The 21820-nt window shown below is 32.7% G+C and overlaps 1 protein-coding gene across 3 annotated transcripts in view; it reads left to right on the forward strand.

Annotated features, from left to right (window-relative positions):
• Positions 1 to 21820, forward strand: part of LOC118194633 (neural cell adhesion molecule 2-like) — a 700988-nt gene that overhangs the window by 108283 nt on the left and 570885 nt on the right. The window lies entirely within an intron of this gene.

Genomic DNA, 21820 nt, shown 5'->3' on the forward strand with positions numbered 1-21820 from the left:
GTATTTTCGGCTGGTTCCGAGGTTCCTTGTGTTGTAACGTTCTTTTCTTTTCTAATGCTTGGCCCTGATCAGGCCGCTTCTGTTCTTAGACGTGATTGTTTGGGATTCATTCCTGGAAGTTATTCAATTTCGTAGTACTTAGGGGGGTCTTTACTCTTTCTTTGAATACGTTCATGTGACATATTTTATCTGGAATTGTTTGAATTATTAGTGTGTTATTTTCTCAGGAATGTATTTTATGTATCTGCGGCGCGTTAATTATCTTACTTTTATTTATTTCATTTTTTTTTTTTTTTTTGGTGTGAACAATTGGATTAGATTATTTCTTTCTTCGGGTGTGAGTATCCGAACACATTCAGTGGCTTATCTATCGTAAGGGAAAAATTGAAAGATAAAGTCTTCAACTTTGAAAGAATGATTGTTCTTCCTTGGTCGAAGGTGAGGCGTAGGAGGGTGAAATCTGGTTTCTTTTAAGGTCAAGTTCCTCTAATAAGGAGTATTGTGGTGCTGAGTTCACATTCCGGGGTTGGTTGCTTTCATTTTCTCGCGTTGAAGGCTGCAGGGGGGAGTTGCTAACACAATGATTTCTAACTACAGTGTTTTCCCTCACTTGCATTGACAACTCCGTACTCATTTAATGTACTCCATGATTGTGCTCAGCAGAAATTGTCACAATAGTAGAATGTGCTCGACCTCAGGTGAAATTGTTTACATTAATGGACTGAAAAAAAAAAGGAATGAATAGATAAATAAACGTTCAGAAATCTGGCCACACAGAGATTGCAACACTAGTGTGATGCAATGAACTGGGAAAAAAAAAGAGAAATTCTTTTTGCCATAAAAGTATTGATTGATCTTAGACATATTTTGTTTGTGATTAACGCCTTATTTTATATATTTTTATTTTTGTATGTGTTCTGAATATTTCTAGGTTTAATTAATTAAGTGATTTAATTGATGTTTTTGATTAATTATTTTTGATGATCTTCCTTGAGTATTTTAATTAGTAATTGCTTTGATTAATCTTGTTGTTTTACTTGCACATTTTGGACTTTAAATTTAATGTGTCAGTTACGTCACTGTACCAAGGAGTCGTGTGAAATATTGTTACATTATGTTATCCTTTAGCCTTATTGCACAGTATGAGTCATGGTATTTCAAGAAGTGTCTGTCTGCTAAATTTTGGTAAACCAAAATTTAATTCCTTAGGGAAAAGGAATGTTATGTAGAGAAATTATCTGATAGCGTTATAAAAATTAGGTGAATGATTTTATGATTTATGGAAATCTTAATTTTTATTTGATTATGAATTATTTATTTTAAGGCTTTAAGTTTGGGGGAAAACAGATGCTTCTGGGAATATTATTTAGTTTAAAAGAGTATTATTTATTTTCCTCTATTTGCAAATCTTGTACAAACTTTTATTCATTGTGAAAGAAGCAGGGAAAGGGAGACAATTTTTGCCAAGTCATGATTTTGCGCGCGTTGTCCTTTAGAATGTTCGACAAAGAATTTTCATTGTTAGTTGACCTTAATAGAGGAAAGTACGTGACAGAAAGGTCAAAGGTTGCTACTTGTCTTTCAGTGTAAGTCATTCAGGTTTTTGGCGATTGAGGGTCCGGTTGTTGGCTAAGTGAAGAAAGGCGCGCATGCGCGATCACCCTAATTTCCGCATTCAGGGGTTGAAAACGAAGATTTTGCCATAATTAAGGGGGCGATAAGTGAAGCCATAGTGGGAGCCCGTTTTGTGAAGGAGACGAAGGAAATTCGAGTTGGATTCACACTTACTCTTGACTCACTCACTCTTGGACTCGCTGATTTTCGGGCCGGCTGGACTAGTGGACGTTGCTCTTGAAAACTGGCTTGAAGGAAATTCGAGTTGGATTCTCTCTCTTACTGACTGGCGGGTGGAACTTACTTGGGACGTTACTCGTGAAGCTTGCTCTTGGGATGAGTAAGAACAGGCGAGCCGTAATTGCCTAGAAACAACGTTTCTGACCTGAGGCTGAAAACCCTCTTCCTTACGGCGTGCTGGTAAAGAGGCGAAATTTGAACGAGTTACCTGCGTGTTGACATAGGACTTTCAGGACCAAGCGGATAGCCGTCCTGGGCAGCAGTGCTCCTGTTTCTGTTCTACAGTGGTGAAGTGGAGTCTACATTTTTAGAACCAGTGTCAAGATGAGCCCGGCCGACATCAACGCTTGATAAAATAAGAGTCCTCCACTTCAAGATGTCCCCTCAAGATAAGTTTTATTTTTTTTGGTGTGTTTGAACTTTAGGCAAGCTGTTCAAAAACGTCCTTAGCAGAAAAAACTACTTCGAATCTAAAATTTAACTCTCATGCCTTAAATTGTTTCCCTTTCTTTTTCTTTTAAATTACCAGACAAACCTTAAGTTTTTTTTATGAATTTAAATGAACAGACTCTCAGATGATATTAAGATTTTTCTTATTATGATGTAATTGAATAAACTGATATTTAATCTGAAACCCTATTACAGTATGTTTTCTTTATATATTTAATATGAACTTTTCCTTTATATCTTGTATACGTTTTATGTTTTCGATCCTCTCACGGCGCGGTCCCGGGATGCATTTTTTTCACAACGCAAAAATGCTGTACACGTTTCACTATACGATCACTACCTTTCACGGCAAGTACTTTCATATTTAACATTTAACATATAGGAATTTCAGATATAACATGGTACCCTGAAGTAAAGCTATTTAACCTTGGTGTCGAAACTTCTCAATATAACAATAGCGGTCACCATACAGCCATGATAAGCATTGATCTTAAGAATGCGTTCGATACACTATGGTAGCCGGCTATCAAACAGGCTCTGCGAAAGGCACAATGCCTGAGCAACTTAAGATCATATGCAACTACCTACAGGATAGAAGACTCCTGGCAATACATAACGCGGGAACATTAGAGCAGGAGCAGACAAGAGGATGTCCGCAGGGGTCTTGCTCGGGCACACATCTGTGGAATTTGACTTTTAACGAAGTTCTATCAGCAACATGGCCAGCGCACATGCTGATGACGTGGCATTAATAGTAAACGGTCGGACTAGAGATGAGTTACAAACCAACTGTAACGAGGTATGTCAACTATTCCACGTCCTATGCAATAACTTAAAACTGCAAATTGCAGAACACAAGTCGAAGATTCTGTTAATCCCAAAAAAGGGAGGATCTCTTGTAAGAAGACCCACAATTAAGATCAATGGACAGAGGATACAGATAGTTAACCAGCTGAAGTATCTGGGTCTAACATTCTACTATAAGATGACCTGGATTCCACACATTCAGGACATCAAACTCAGGACAATGTCCATAGCAAAACAGATGCGGCTATTCCATGGTCACAAATGGGGTCTAAATCCCCACATTCAAAAGGTACTTTTCATTACCGTGGTGGAAAAAATCGTTACTTACGCAGCTGCTGTTTGGGCTCACCCAATGCAAGGTAGGAAAGTAAAACACCTGTACACAATACAAAGACCCTTTGCATTGGGTATCACCAGAGCCTACCGTACGACCTCCTCAGACGCCAATAACGTGCTCGCTGGCCTCCTTCCTCTACACATTCGTGTCGAAGAGGAGGCAGCAAGACAATTCGTATTGCAACTGAAACGACCAGTTTCCTTTGATGAAGTTAATTACTATCCGGAGGATTACGAAACCAACGGCTTCCAGTTCAGTGTCCATCCAGCGGTCAAAGGCACGGGAGTAAGTATTACCATCAATCCCACTAAGACTCACCATCCTGCACAGCACACCATCTACATGGATGGTTCGAAAATTGACGAAAAAGTATGAAGTGCGTTTGTAGTTATGCAACAAGGTACAATAAAAGACCAATGGAAGGGACAGCTGCGGCAAAATAATAGCGTATTTCAGGGAGAAGCAATGGCGATTGCGCAAGCAATTCGCTAACTGCAATCCCACAACATCCGCAACGCTACTATCAAAACCGATAGCCTCTCATCCCTATATGCAATAGGAAATCCAGACCATCCTTCCGGCATAATACAAGGTGTACAAGAAGACCTGCGGAAAAATCCATCTCTCCGTACCAAATTGGAATGGATAAAAGCGCATGCCGGCTACCACGGTAATGAATTGGCAGACCATCTCGCCAAAGCAGCTACAGGACCGACCGATTTACAAATTGTCATCCCATGGCCTGTCTCATTCCTGAAGAGGACTCTGCGTTTAAAGGCAATAGGGTTATTGCAGCAGACATGGGACAATAGTGAAACTGGGAGACGGGCTCATTACCACATCAGCTAAGTGGATACTACCAGGAACATTGCTAACACGCAACTGGTCAGGTACATTACGGGTCATGGACCATTTCCAGAATATTTTAACACATTCGGCATAAGCCATACCAGTCAGTGCACCTGTGGACAGACTGGCTCTCCGGAGCACTACCTAACATCCTGTCCCCTTACAGAAGAGCTTCACGTCAACTTTCCGTCCAAAAATCAACAGGCCTTCTGTAAGTTTCTAATAAAGCAAAGACACCTGGTCAGAAAAATCGGGCTTCTAATGGGCAAACTGCCAGAACTAAATATGGACCTGAGCCAAACTTAGCCAAACTCACAGACTGCCCCAATAGACAAATAGCGATTTAGTGACTGGCACCAGTATCTAATACCTTTGAATAATCTGAATAATATTGAATGTGTTTCATCTTCATTTGAATAATCTGATAGTCCTATTGCATGTATATACAAGCATTATTAAACGAAACTGTATTATGCCAATTATTTGTATTATGTTAACTAACTGAACTGTATAATGGAATTAGCATTATCTGTATCTGCATATATTTATATCTTCTGTACCTTAAATCATTTATTTCGTATCATCCTGTATCATGCAAACCATTCAACACCCTGTATCATGCATTCTGACATCCGCATATATTATCTCGTATTATCCTGTATCATGTAACTTATTCATTCAACTTATCATGTGCCTTGTATCAAGTATACTGGCATTAGCATAAATTTGTATTTCCAGCACCTAGTATCATATATCTCGCAAAATCTTTGTTATGTAACTTATTCTGGATTCAGTATCGTGTATCCCGGCATCTGCATATATAATCCCGTATCATCTTGTAGCATGCAACATATTCTGCAACATGTATCATGTATCTTGGATCTTGGTATCTGCCTAGATTAGTATCTTCTGCACCTTGTATCATATATCTTGTAACATCCTGCAATACGTAACTATGTTGTAAAATGTAACCCTGTATGTTTAACAAATATCTCGTATCATCCTGTAATATGTTTCATATATCTCGCATCATCCTTTAATATGTATTATGTATCATGCATCTTGGTATCTGCTTATATTAGTATCTTCTGCACATTGTATCATATATCTTGCAACATCCTGCAATACATAACCTATGTTGTAAAATGTAACCCTGTAAGTTTTAACAAATATCTTGTATCATTGTGTAATATATATATCATATTTCTCGTATCTTCCTGTAATAATTATCATATATCTCGTATCATCCTTTAATATGGTAACCTATTTTGAACCTTCTTTTCTTAAGTATGTGTATGTCACCTTATGCATGCGTTTATATTTGTCACCTTATGTATCCACCGCACCTTATGTTCTACGTATCATGCATCCTGGCATCTGCCAAAATTTGTATCTTCTGCATATTGTAATCCTTGCATCTGCATATATCTGTATCCACAGCATCTTGTATCATATATCTCGCAACATCCTGTAATATGAAACTGATTCTGCTCCTATATATCTTATATTCATAAGTATGTGTACGTCACCCAATGTGTGTCACCTTAGATATGTTCTTATGAATGTGCCCTTATACATCTCATGCACCCCATGTTCCTACGTAAGATGTATTTGGGCATCTGAATATATATGTATTTTCTGCAAAGTGTATCTGTAGTCACGGTATGTTCTTATGTATCATGTATCTAGGCAACAGATAAAGGTGGAAGTGGCGCTATACCGATTAACCGTATTGGTAGAGGGATGGTGCCCACGTCCTCCGTCGCATGTCGCATAGCGGACGTACACATAGTTAGCAGTGTTCATGTAATCAGTAGTCTGAAATATGTTGCATAAAATTTTGAAAATATATCACAAATCATAAACGCAATGGAAAATCAATATGCGGTTTTTATTCCACCAAATAACAAATATTTAGATACCTTTTGTAGCTAATCAAATAAATAGGAAATCGAATTTCTGCTGCAGTGCTGAAAACTGGTTTTGATTGTGAAAGGCAAAGCATTCAATGTGATTTATTATCTGCTTCTAAAAATCAATTCATTATTTTTAGTCATGCTTCCTATTATGCCATACTAATAAGGATACGTTTCTCTATTACAGTCAATTAACATTTGCTGACGAGTTATGCAGAACGTCGCCTCATAAAAATGTAACAACAAGGCAAGTTTTATAAATAAAACATCACTGTCTTTCACAATGAATTATCTCTTTTGTAATTATCTCCGTAATTAACCGCAACTCTTGTAAGTTGCAACTGAAGATTAACATATCAGAGTTTTTGCTTTATGTAATAAGAAAATATGGACAAGTTGCATTCTGCGCAGTGCTGCCTCATGCCGTTTGCAATTGCTAAATGAAAACAAAGCTGCCTAGAAAATTCCAGATTGTCTAAATAGCTAAACATTATATAAAAAGAAGTAATTCTTTTATACCATTAGTAACGACTGTCAAAAGACTCTATCGTGGTACTAAACTCGATGGCTGTGCTTATGAAGTAAGTCAACTGTTCTACCTACATCAATCATAAATCATTGTTAGTCTAAGATAAAAGCAGAATTCATTCATTATGCCTTTTGTATGAATGTGTATGCTTTTAACAAAGAACATTGGTTTTCGCTTATGACTGCCATCAACATCAAGGAACAATAGGAAAATGAGAAAATGCTATATTGTCATCTTCTGGTAAGCCCAAAACGTCCCTCTTTCAGTCTTAGAGACCATATATGAGTTACATTTGTAACCATATATGAGTTAAATTAATTAGAAATGCGGGTCATTTATATGAACACCTGCTCCAATAAAAAATGAATACGTATAAGAGAAGATGCAATGCAATACTTATTTAATATTTTATCATCATTATCTTATAATGATTCTAAATTCTACTCTTAATATTACATGGACACTAATCCTGTCTATTGCGCTACTAATTTTAATCATTTTGTATTTCCGTAATACCTAACTGAGGAATATGACAATAAAATTTCTGATTTATTGAAAACATATTTTATTAAAATCGAGGCAAATCACTTTTTATTGAACCTCTTTGTTAATTTACAAATAATTTTCTTAAAATGTTGTTAGCGTTATCTGCATTACATTTCCTTTAAGTAAAAAATCTACATACATTAAAATATGAATTCTGCAATTGATTGGTACTATTTAATTACTAGAGTAACATGGTACATTAAGTAAATGAAGGTTACAAGAATTTTATGTCCTCGTATATATATAAAGAGAGAGATGTGTATGTTAATTTTAAGTTCTAAATGTTTTTACTTAACAGATATATATGTGAGATAAAACTATGAAAGCATGCTTCTAAGTTCTTCTAAATTTAATTGTCTATAACCTCTTTTATTTTTTTATTTATTTGGGACTTCCTTTCTCTGTCTTAGAAATAGTGGCATAGGTCTAAACTGCGTCAATGAAATTAATCGTGCGATCTTAAGTAACGCTTAATGCAGATATTTCTTACCCAATCAAAGTAATTGTAAACGAAACCTTTTTGACCCCCTCCCTTCTTTCTTTGCATTACTACTGTCATACTCTTTCTCTTCTCGCTTACGCTTTCATTCTGGCAAGACGATGCTGCACTCATTTATATGCTGCTATGTTCACTTCACTCGCCATAGTATCAAATTCTCTTCGAAATAGGCACGATTGGAGTGCCAAGTGAACTGTGGCCACAAATGTAAATTTAAATAACAGATTGAATTAAAACCGCCTCACCTGCCAGAAATATATCTCAATGAAATTCGAGGAAATAAGTGTTTCGCATTAGCAGCAAACAATGTCGCCAGTCTGTCTCGTACAGAGAGGAATGTTTACGAGTAGCGCATTCGCACTAAGTAAATAACGATAAATCGTCTGTGAAAAACGGTTAGTTTTTTTTTTTTTTTTTTTTTTTTTTGGTTGTTTAATTTCTTTTTATATATCGTTTTAGATTTATTACAGTATTTGAAGAGAACATATGGCAACGATAAAAGTGTGCATTTTTTCTATTGCTATCGAAGTATATTTAATTCAGTTGAATACATTTGAATGAAATGCAGGAAGAAATGCGTATATTTTAATATTCCGTACAAGGAAGTCATGTGATGTAAACGTCAGATCATTTAAATAATCACATTCTTTATTCTGCACATAAAGATCATATGAAGTTTACTGTTAGATACCGTGTTTCTGAAAACTGTGAAGTGCAAATTTTCTATAAAATTAAATTTTTTTATATTTATTTTGTAAAAGCAGATCAAATAATTCCTTGTAATTAATTAATCATGAAAGCTGAATATTTTTCTCTTTGCATCAGGAAAGAAGTTTTTCTTTCGAAATGCAACGTTTTAAGTTGTTTTCCTGTTCGTTAATTTTCTATTTTTGTACACTGAATCGATTAGAGACATTTTTGAAAGAAATTCTCTTTTATCTTTAGTGTGTCAAAGTAAGTATAAAAGCTTCTTAAAAGCGGAAGAAACCCCAGTATTTTTTATAATGCATTTAAAAAAGAACGTTACCTTTTTTGTAACATCCTTAACTGCCAACGTTTAGGAGCTTAACCCAAGATGTTCCACCCCCTCATATTTCCTCCCTGTACATTTATGTAATGTTAAACTGCATTATTTATGTAATTCAAACTTTTAAAATGTTTTACTATTTTAAATGTGTATAAAAACATTTGTTTTCTATTGATGAAGATCGAAAATGGTTCTTAATTTTATTTAATGCTATTTCAATTTTCGCTAACTTAGACAGCTGCTTGAGCTTTAAATCGGAGCACTTATCAGTCTTCAATAGGGTTGCACTTTACCTGTATGAATCCCGACTATAAAAGTATTCAAAGTTTAGCCATATTGACATTAAAAATGTACAGATATGTTACTGGAAGGCAAGAAGGTTCAGAGTCATAATCATAAATTTGCAGGATTTGTTTCGAAATTTTAATATACTAGAAACTCCTTCTTCAGCTTCAGAAGTGCAAATGACGGAAGAGAAGCCACTAATAAGATAGGATGAGATACGGAAATAAAATTAAGAGGAAGGAAATCAAGCTGTTGGCGCCCTCTGTTGATGAATTTGTTATTTGAATGACTGATGAATTATGATGAATTTCTCAAAAGCCTAAAAATATTTTTTTAATGCTATTTATGACAGATAAACTAAACTAGAAACTACTATTGTTATTATTCTTAACATTTTATTATTGTCATCAACACTGTTATCATTCCTGCTGCTGTCGTTGTTATTATTTTCATTTATTCTTGTAAATTTATTATTACTACTACGAGTCACACCGTCAGTATTACTACTGCTGCTCTCGTTTATGTTATTTGCATTGAAAAATACAGTTAATTATTGAATTTTAATTTTTATAATGTAACTAAGCACCTTTTTTAGTCCTTAGGGGCTTTGTCCCTGAAGGATTATTGTTTTCGTTTTGCGATTTTGCGTTGGATCACTAGAAATGTCCGTTTCACTATGCCACCAAATGTTAGAGTCCTGAATTATATTTGAAGAAATTAAATACGAAAAATCTGCATAAATGTATGTATATTTATAGCATTGCCATGAAACAACGGTACATAGAGCCATCGAATTTTGAATGACGTAATCCTACTGCGAATATGGGCATGTGGAAGCCCAAGGTTGAAATTTGGAATTTGTTTTATTCATACTTTGTGAACCTTAAACGAATTTTTGAGTAACAAACTCAACGATTTGAAAGCGAGCAATGGCAACAATTTACGCGGGGGGGGGGGAACCATTTTATGGCGAGCGTACGGAAATGTGTATCGGAAATTCTAAAGATAGGCTCATTTTAAAATTATTTTGCAACATTGCTATTGAAGTAAATTTTATGGATTAAGTGCGAAAAACATGATATTTAATAAATAAAGGTAACACACAAAACGTTAAAAAAAGCCTCTTTGGACGTAATTTAAAATCTAAAACCTTTCGATTTTTTTTTTTTTTTTTTTTTTTTTTTTTTTTTTTTTTTTTACAGTGTACATAATAAGCAATATGTTTTGCTCCAAACAAACGAAACAAATCGGTTAGAAAACAAATTATTTATTTGTCTCAATTGACAGCTGTTGCAGATTAGAATATTTGTAACCGGAGACACCGGTTATGAATATTCTAATCTGCAACAGCTGATTTTTCAGAGCTGTTTTGACATGACATCTGATACAGAATCAACAGACACAGGAGTCCGGAGATATCATTTAGATATTTTTCATTACTTAGTTCTCATTAACAAAGTCTGGCAGCAATTGCTTATAAAAAACATGGATTTAAAAATTATGGTCAGTTTGTGAAGCAGAAAGAAATTTTAAAGGTTTTGACATTGCAATTCTTTTTAATTATCTATGATATTGTTTATGTGCAAAGTTATAGATTTTGATGTCAATAAGGAGTATTTGGAGATTTCCTAGAGAAAAATAAACGTGTGCTTAACAGAAAATAACTGGAACAACTTGGACAACAAGAGACATATCAAAAGATGAATTGTGGAGGATGCAGAAAATATCTGCACATTGTTGTAAGGTTCAAAACTTATGTCAAGATCTATTTTTCGTTGATAAAGAAGTAGCAAACTGCAATAAAGCGTTTTCTATGGCAATGGCGATACTCAATTTAGAAATGCTTTAAGACATAGATGTCAGCATGTAACTTCGGAAAACCTTTAAGGGAATTAGACCTTCACCAAGTCTCGCACAGTCTCGAGTAGTATTAACAGAAGAAGAATAAATAAAAGATGTCTCACAAAAGCAGTTACCTGATCTTTTATGGGAGAATCCTTCCTATGCAAGCAGTATCCATTCTTTTTCACTTGATGCTATCTTCTCTTCTTCGTCTGTGCATGGCAAATTGAAATCATGTTTCTTTCTACTTAGTTTTGTGTTTGCGTTTTTGTTCCTCAAATTTAATGACTTCTGCCGGATTGGTGTTATAAACGCATGCACAAATTACTGTTATTAAATATATAAATATGCAGTCATATGTTTTCTAGTACCTGACTAATCCATACATTACTTCGTATGCAAACATTTCAGTTTATGAAAATCTGAATTTGCGAACTGCTTTCAGGAATGAAATAAATTTGAAAATCCAGTTTTCCTGTATTAATGTAAAACGTGAGCGGCTTTATGTTTGATAAAATAATATAATAATCAAATACGAATGTCAAACAGATCCTTCTTTATAGAGATAGTTCTGTGAAATTAGAGCGAAACGCAAACGCACAAAATTTGCGTCAGTTCAAGTAGGATAGCTAAAGATATACGTGAAATACATGACTGTCTAAATAAAGTATCTTTCATTTCACAAGTGTAATAAAATAAAATACTACAAGCACACGACAAGAAGAAATATATATTTTTCATCTCTATATGAGCATTCATACATCTTACAATAACTATTTCTAAAGTAGTGTGATACAAACTGAAAGGTATTTTTACTTTTATTTTAAACAACAAAATGTACCTTGAGATAAAGAGTATTGTTTTTAGTACCAAAATATTTAGTAAAGTATAGTATTAGTATTAGTATTAGTAAAGTAGAACGCAATGACATACTACATTATTAAAACATTTAACTAGAAAACAATATTCTTTAAATCTGATAATATTTATTTCTAAGTTGAAATATGCAATAAAAAATATATCTCTTTGTTATCCTAGTGCTTACTACTTTACCTATATCTACATTCACTCTGTTTAAAGATACTTATTTATCCAAAAGCACAGTTTATCTTTGAAATTTAGACATGAAAATTTCGCTTTTCGCTATCAACATTAGAGTATATAGGATGATTCGAAAATCGCTGCTCAAAATTTACGGAATTAAGTGAAGAGGACAAAAATAAACATTTTAAATGGAATTTTCGTGCGCAAAGATTGTGCTAATGTGCGGGCACTATCGAGAGGCAGTTAAAAAAGGCTTTTTTTGCTCTAAGTTGTCATTATTCGTTTCAAGTGTTTTATTTTATAAGGTATTTCTCCTACCTTCTTGGCGTGCTTTCGTGGTGTAGTGGTATGCACACTGGGCCGGTATTCCAGAGGTCCTCGGTTCGATTTCCGGCGAAGGCGTTGTTAATTTTTCATCTCTCCGGCTTTTCCAATTAACCTAATGTCTCTACAATGTCACTCCACCGCAAAACTCGCCAGCATACATCTTGTCAATGCATGGCAAAGAGAAAAATATAATAGCTTTTAGGAGTGGACAGAGAGAAAGATTCTTGAGCACTGGTTCTTCCAATTCGTCCATGGCTTCATCTGAGAGCTCCGTGTTTATGCTGTTACACAGAGCGTTTGATACTCGCATGAGGAATGGCGATTTACGTCATCAAACAGCATTTACCTAACAACCTCAACAGTATACCACCTTAACTTTCATACACTCGTTCGTTACAAAATTCCGCTTATTTCGAACGCTACACTTGTTTTCATATTTTTGCCAACTATTATTTAATCATCAGCTATTTATGTTCGTAAATCCATAATACATATATCAGTTCCAGATTTCAGATTATTGTCGATTTATTAAGAGTATGATAAATTATTTAATTTTGCAATCAGGAATAAAGTACAAATTTGGAAACTGCGTAATACCAATGTTCTAAATTATTTAAATCAAGAATATGCCACATGAATAAATTACAAACTAATCAAAACTAATGCAACGAAGAACTGTTTTTTAATTATGCTTGAGGCTTTGTGACCCCAATGACTGTATCTGCAGTCATGCTCACAGTTAAAAATTTCAGATGCAAATGCAGAGTTTTGTTTTCATTTCTAAAAATGTTAAGATCATATAGCATATATATAAATATTTGCTTATTTTGAACTTAATTTATCTCTGTCTCCCTCTCTCTCTATATAAAAATATTAGTTGCTAAATACTGTTCAAATTATTGAATGCAAGGGTTTACTTTTAATTGCTATAAAACGAAATGATGGATAAATAGAAAAACTAATAGGGTTATTCAGGTTTAATGTGTTTAATTTTTGATATAAAAAAGATAGAAATAGTTGTACTGTTGCAGGTGTTTAAAATTTGCGGTGCTTGATGTATATTTTAGCGAAATTTAATGAAGATGCCAGTAACTAACTACATTCGAAATTAATCAAAACTTGTATGTCAAATATATTTCGCCCTAGTACAGAGGATAACATTTACGATTACTTCTTTAAAGGCTATATGAAGTATGTATATAATATCTCAAAATATTAACCTTTTGTTACATATTCATCTGACAAATACAGATATAAAATTATGTGCCTCTCAATTCTATAATATTCTTTAATTTTGTAAAAATAATAAGGGATACATATAAATAGCAACACGTTTTCATTGTCATTCTTTTAAATTATTAAACCCATTTATAGCATTGATGAAAGGAATTATTGTCTCAAAATCCATAAACCATCCGCTTTTTTACATTTATTCTAAATAATGAAAGTACTGAAATATTAATTAAAGTCATAAGCAATGAACGTATTTATACATGGCCTTTTTTTGTTAAATTTCTGTGAAATATTTCAGTTTGCTATCGCGTGTGATTTAGAAAATAACAGTAAGGAAGGAAAATAATTCCTGATATTAGGGATTTTTATTATTTCTCTTGGAAAACACGCATTGTTGTAGCAGGCAACATTTTCAAAACATCTTTATTATTGTCAACAATATTACCTTTTGTTAAACAATTAGTGCATTCATGCGAAAAACACTTCTTGTTACAAAATATTTAACATGCAAGGTTCTACATTTTGTAGCATTAAATGACTTTTTCATTATACTAGATAATTACTTTTAATTTTATAAAAAAAATAATAAAATATTTATCTCTAAATTAATTAAAATAAGCATTTTTAGGTTTTTGATTTCAAAATACTTTATTAAAACCCAGAATATGAAATCTTTTCATTGTTTAATAATAGCTAGAATATTTGAAACCTGAAGTTAAAAGAGATGGATTTTAAAATGCTTTATGGTACGCTTGAAGGATTTTTCTAGTTTAAAATTTTATTTTGCTGCAACCTTTCAATTTAATGACGTTAATTTAATGAAAAGCAAGTTTTAATCAATCTATTAGTATGCATGAAAATTTCATAAGAGATCAATACATTGTTTTGTTTCATCTCATTGCTCTTGTACCTGAAGAAGGGAGGTGCTTGTCTCCCTCCCCAGATGCAATTTCGCCGGTCGAATGGGGTTAATGAAAGAGACATCAATCGACTGTCGATGTGGAAAAGGGTAATCGTCAGAGCGCAAGTAATGTACTGGAGAAAGCAGAGGGTGGTGACGACAGAAAAGTTCGATTTTGGACAGAATCGTCTGAAATCGATTACGTCAAATATTCGCCTTAGCGATCAAAACAAAGGGGATCATTTTCACGCCAAATGTTGAGACATGCTAAATTTGCTCGCGCGTCAAACATCTTTCGAACTTCTTTTCTTGCTGTTACATTCCATCAAGAAATAAAGCGATGCATTCAGGCGATGAAACTAAGAAAAGCGATTGCACTGCCGAACTTCGAAAGAACTTTCCTCGTTTCCTAACTTTTTAACTCTAGGTCAGTAAAACTCCTGAATACTCCTGAGGTTCAAGTAAGCAGAGAAACATTATCTTTTTTAATATGAAATTCGGAGCTGCAGTTAGTTTTAAAGACCATTTTAAAGTATAAGTAAAAATGCCATGTTGCAGAAGGAAAAAAAAATATTCATTAAATAAAATACATTGTGCCTTGAAATATATCGATTCCCATAGTCAAATAAAATTACTTAATAAATTACTTAATAATAATGCTGTCGAGAGTAAGAAATACGTTATTTTATTCTAACATTTAACTATTTATAAGATTTTGGCATAAAAAGGGTTCGATTTATACAGAAAGCTTGAGCATACACATCTAAGCACACACATTCACTATAAAGCCCCCTCATGGTTGTTAGAGACAATAATAGAAGAAGCTCAGTAATAAAGTATGCTATGGGACAGGTGATGGTGGACGGGAACGACTGGCGTATAACATAGGTAAACAGGCATATGTCCCACGTCCTCCACTATCTCGAAGACACAACTCTTTGTAGCCCCGTGAGGCTGCACCGGGAGTTTACATGGCCATAAAGGGGCAGATGTCAAGTAGATTTTATATAAGACGTTTTTTATAAAACACAATAACTTAAAAAGAATATAAAGGATAACATTAAAACACTAAAACACACATATAAGCTGAAACACATAGATATACAATATTAAACATAAAAGCATAAAAACATTCTCATAATTACATAACATAAAGACATAAAAACACACATGATAATACATAACATGACACATAGAATACATACGGAAACACATAGAGCACATAAATGCAAATATTGCACATATAAGAAACATATGAGACATAGTAAGGTGTGCGTAAAGCGGAAGCGCTGTGCGGAAATATGCTCAATACTCATAATGCATAATGTACATTCTTTCATTACAGGCCTCTGTTGCATGATTTACATGTTACGTTGCATACACTACATTGGTGCATTGTACGGATGTTATGCATTTCGATCTGGGATAATTACAGTTATACAATTCTAGAAAGATTAATGGTTACATAGAGACATACAATACATTGGATAAATACATTAGGAACATACATTATTTCATTAGAGACTTGCATTACATTATTTACATATGTTACGATGCATACACTACATTTGGTACATTGTACGAATTTTATGGATTTCGATCTTGTACAGTTATAGTTATACAATTCTAGAAGAATTCATGGTTACATTAGAGACATACGATACATTAGACGAATACTCTACATTAGGAACATACATTACTTCATTAGAGATTTGCATTAAATTATTTACATATGTTACAATGCTAATCCTTTTTCAATCCTAATTTTTAAGCCCGGTACACTTTGTGGCAGCCTAATCACTTTCAAATATAGAGAAGAAATAGTATGCCGTAGTGTTTCCTTTATATTTATTCTATCAAGTTCGTAATTCTCAAGTCCTTTGATAAAAAAGCTATTAAAACAGTATAGCGTCACAAGTACCAATGCCTAGTGGCGATATAGTTATCATCCATAAGCAATTATTTAAACTTCGCTAAGAACCTTACCTGACAGATCTCTCTTCAGTGCAAAGAAGGCTTTCTGTTGACAGTGACAGGAAAGCTGGCTGCAATAGGCTCGGGTTCGAATCCCGAAAGAAAGCGGGGATATTTGTACGTTTATAATTTCTTTGCGGCGTGGGGGCATTTATTATACTATCGAGACGGAAATCCTCTCGGAAGACTTGTATTAGAAGAAGAAAGAAACCTCCTTCTTCATTGCAACTACGACGGGCCATATTTTATTTGCAGGTCTCAACTGTGGGCGAGCTAATACACCAACTAAGCCTCAGCCCTCTGTGGTCGAATAAAATTTTTTATGAGACGATATTTTTAGATAAATTGTAAAGTTAATCTAGTTCTCAAAATAGAACATTTATTTTCCAGTCAGTATGTCGTGTAGTGGTCTGGAAGTTTGTTCTAAATCATATGCAAACGTATAGTAAGATATGAAATGTGTTTTACGTTTTGTTCGAAAATTAGTGCATATGTATTTATATCAGTATTGCATTTTTCTTTCTTTCAGTGTAACTGCTAACATTTGCCAAAAGCAACAAAAGTAGTTATGCATATTTTTAAATAAAATTCACATACGTTCCCGAAATACATGGCTTTGCTTATTCTCAGAAATGCCTTTTTTATGAATTCTGTATTATATTCAAACAAAGTATTTATTATTTTCAAATAAATGTTAACGTCAAATTCAGATACATTGCAGTAACTTATAAATGTTTTATGATAAAAAATAGTTTTCTTTTTAATAAAAATATATGATTATGCAGCTTTTCATTGTTCAAAAATGAAATCTATTTAAAGCTTTTTATTATTTTTATTTGTTAAATGTTATGTTAAATTTGGATATTGGAAACAGCATATTTTGCCAGAAGCGCATGTTTTGACCGCCAGGACACAAAATTCTCAAAATAGAAAATATTCAAATTTGAGGAAAATATTTGTTGTGAGTCTACTGCACAGGCACGCTCTTTAACTAAGATGTTCGTTTTTTAAATAATTTCAGAATGCATCATGTGGCAATAATTTACCTATAAAATAAAATCACAGCATTTTTGTCCTAGAATGGAATACTCCGGAACTTTAAGCAGCGTATTTCAAATGTGAGATATTCATTTTTACTTCCTTGTACGAAGTAAAAAGGAAGTATTGTAATCGCGAGAAGTTTCAGGTAGCATATTTCAATGAAAATATCCATTTTGACTGCTTTCGAATGCAATTTAACGAAGTTTTTGCGTAATATCTGTACGTGGGGACGGAATAAAAGACTCTTTCCCTCCAAAAAAATTATAAAACTGCTTTAAAATGAATTCTGAAGAGAATTTTTCGTGGCGTCTGTACGTACGTGCGGACGGACGTGCGTACGTACGTACATACATATCTCGCATAACTCAAAAATGAGTAGCCTCAGAACTTTGAAATTTTGTATATAGGACTACTATAACATGTAGATGTACACCTCGTATTTTGGTTGCAATCGGCCGCGTCAAATGTATATAATATATTTATATATATATATATATCCATTCTCTTACCCTTCTCAGTGATCCTAGTTTCTTTACTCTTATATGTTTGTAAATTGTACAGTTTTTGCTTTAAAAATGATTGAAGTATGTTGTTCTTATCTTCCGGTTAAGGTTTTTATGCCTTTAGTAAATCTGTATGCAATATGTTTAGAATTATCAACAACTTTAATGTTGTTTAAGTGCCGCTAAGCGTAATAATTTTTTTGATGGATGCCATTGCTTGTTTACATTTGAAACAGCAGAGTAGTAGATTTGTTTCCAATTTTAGAGAAACGTAGCTTCGCAACAACAAAGATAACGCCTTCATTTATTATTGCGAATTAAATCATGCTTAATCCTTTCGGGAATTTTTTCGAGGAAATAAGTGTTTCATACAGATATTTTGAGTTTTTATGTATTTTGTGCCTTGTCGCGAAGTGAGAACTGAATTAATTGAAAGAGAAATACTCAATCGTCTGTGAAAAACTGTTCCTTTTTTGTTTTGTTTGCTTAATTTCTTTTATACATCGTTCTAGCGTACATCGTTCATAGTATTTGAATAGAAAATGTGGCAACGATTATATAATTCTTTAAATGATATAAATTTTGCGCATTCTGAGTTATAATATGAACGAAATATAATAAATACTATTAAGTGAACCTAGCGCCAGAGTGCCGCTATTGTAAACAAATAGAGTGAATTTTAAAGAATACACTTATTCTATTGTGGTTTATGCGCTGTCGGCGAAGTAGATTTAATTCAATTCAATAAGTTTAAATGAAATGCAAGAAAAATGCGTATAATTTAATATTCCGTACAAGGAAGTCATGTGGTGTACACATCAGATTTTTTAATTCTTAGGAGACTGATTTTTAAAGTAACAAGTGCATTGACGATCTTAATTAAAATTAGTTTTTCCTCTAGTTAAACAGAAATCCGCGTAATAAATTCGAGTACTTTTTTTAATCTTATAATTAAATGTTTTTAACTTTAATGCTGTGTGCTTCGGCGTGTTAGGGTATAATCTGAAGTTTCCAGATTACTTCATTTTTTTGTTATTGACAGAATGTAATCATCTTATTTCAATAAATCGTACATAGAAAACAATTGATTTTTGGCAACGTGGAAGATCATTGTTTATGCCCCTTTTCGTTCTTTTCGAATTTAATAAATTAGAATTTCATAAAAATCAAAATTTGAATTAACAATCTAATTTTTTCGCTAGTGAATAAACTTCATATTTAATATGGAAAGGGTAACTTTCTTTATGCTATTTTCTGAAGAAAAGGAACACTGTAATTCATAACGATAAAATTAATATCATGTGTTCCAGCTACCAAATTGACGTATTCCAGCTACCAAAATATGCCATATATTTTTTTAGTTGACTCTTTATTAATCTTAGAGCAGAATCTATTATTTTCTAAACACGTCAGAGGTAAATGCATTCTTTAGTAAAAAGCGTCTTAAGACCTAGATTGGAATCATCATAATTGTCAGAATCTAGTCATCGTAAGTGTCAGAATACAAGATAAGATACACAGGTGAGAAATAGTTTTTAGTTGTTCTCAAAGTCAGGATTCCATTTCCATCTTGAAGCATCTACATTCTTTGGATTGAAACCCTGTTACAACATCGGGAAGAAGATGAAGAGAAACGGTTATTCTTTATTTGGTGTCTTCGAAAAGTGAATAATAATAATGAAAAGGTAAATTAAAGTACCTGTTCAGTCAGTACATAAGAAAGGTTCCTAATCTGTTGCTATATATTTTATAATTTTGAAATTAAGATTATGTTAAATATGAGACTATTTCACCAAAATCTAAGAAATAAAAACATTTCGTCAAAGGAAATAAATTTATAAGGGAGTTTTATTCATTGCATTCAAATTTCTATACAGCGGTATGATACTGGAAATATGCAAATTGTCATTATTATTATTATTATTATTATTATTATTATTATTATTATTATTATTATTATTATTTATTATTATTATTATTTATTATTATTATTTATTATTATTTATTATTTATTATTATTATTATTATTATTATTATTATTATTATTATTATTATTATTATTATTATTATTATTATTATTATTATTATTATTATTATTATTATTATTATCATTATTATTATTATTATTATTATTATTATTATTATTATTGCTGTTTTATAAAAGCTGCTTTTTACATGGAATTTTAAGCGAGAAATTATTCTTAGCTTGTCATTTTGATTACTATATTATTAATAATAAGGGATTTGGGAAAGTAAAATTTGTAATAGAATTAAAAATAAAACAAAATTATCTTTTTGTCATGGTAAATACTTGAAAAATTGTGGGGAACAAAACTTTAATGTATGAGTCTTTCAACAGAAAGTTTACCCAAATATTACTTGTGTTCAGTCTTCGTCAAACAGTACAAAGTTTCTCTTCAATATAAAATTACTAAAACTTACTTGACTTCCAAATGAAATTTATAAAATATTTTCTTCAGAATCTCGAGATATGATTGCGAAACATCGTCAGAATAGTCTCAAAAGTAATCAATTCCTTACGGAGATCAGTTTCAACACCAACAGGAATCAGTATGAGAGTGACAATCTCGTCGAGTAATCATTTACTTATAAGAAACCGCTTTTAGTTTATTGAGTAAAGAGTTTGCTAGCATATGATGAGCAGGACAATAATTTAACTTCCACGTTTTACCCGTTGCTGTCTCGGTCCAAATTTTGGGGCATTTTTAAACTGAGTATTGAAAGTGTTGAGAGTCAACATGTTCTTATATTGATTATTTTGAAATTTGATTTTGGACATATATGAGCCATACGTATTAAAAGCTTGTTTAACAATATACCTGAAATCGTATGCAAGTAAGTTTACTTCCTTCATTTATTACAGCTTTTTACTATTGAAAATAATGATATAGTAAATAAACTATTACTTATTGAAAGGAAAAATAATATATGCAGACCACAACTGGAGCCTAAAGGGATAACGACTTAGATTAAAACGACAAACGATCAACCTTAGATTTAAATCTTTTCATGGCAAAGTACGTGACTTTGGATTCGATATCAGTTTTAGGATGAAATTTTCTGCACAAATTGTTTAAATGAAGAAGAACGGAAGCTATGCAAAAATAGAAGTATGTATCTCAATTAGCGTACGCTTTAAGGAATACCATCTCTTCCATTAAAGATTTTTCTCTTGTCATACCTTACTTGTCATACGGGAGTAATATTTAACCCTTTACAATGTATGTATAGCTCTATAAACGGACTTTTCCTTCGAATTTTTGAATTATTCAAATTCCATACAGTGTATAATAAAACTAAATATAACTCCAAATTTTCTGTTACAGTGCTATGTACTAGTGCTTGCCAGCATTAGAACTGATTGGGAATATAATATTTCATTCTGATAAAGGTTACCAATTGTAGTTTTAACTAACTGTAGCATTGTATCCTAGCGAAAGGACATTTGATTTCTCATGTTTACTGACTTCGAATATCTAAATAATCTTAAATGTGGGCAAAAACTAAAATTTGATGACAAAATTCTGTCGTCACCTAGATTGTTTTCTGTTTTAATGAAATAACTTGGTCTAATATAATATTTTAGTTTGAAACGTTAAATAGGACTGGTCTGAATTTGGTATTCCACTGTAAATGTATTTACATTGCAGCATGATTATCATTATGAGAAGCAAACAACAAACCATTCTTTCTCAAGACGAACTAACTCCCTTAGATTTTAGAATGTTTTCTTTTGAAATATCTTAATTTCAGATATCACTGCCAATTGCTGTGCAATTTGTAATTTATTAAAATTACTTATAACTATAACTATGAAGCTACTTTAAGGGATGAA

Source organism: Stegodyphus dumicola, chromosome 4, assembly GCF_044657685.1.
Source record: "Stegodyphus dumicola isolate Sdum_Otavi_A_Nest chromosome 4, ASM4465768v1".
NCBI lineage: Eukaryota > Metazoa > Arthropoda > Arachnida > Araneae > Eresidae > Stegodyphus > Stegodyphus dumicola.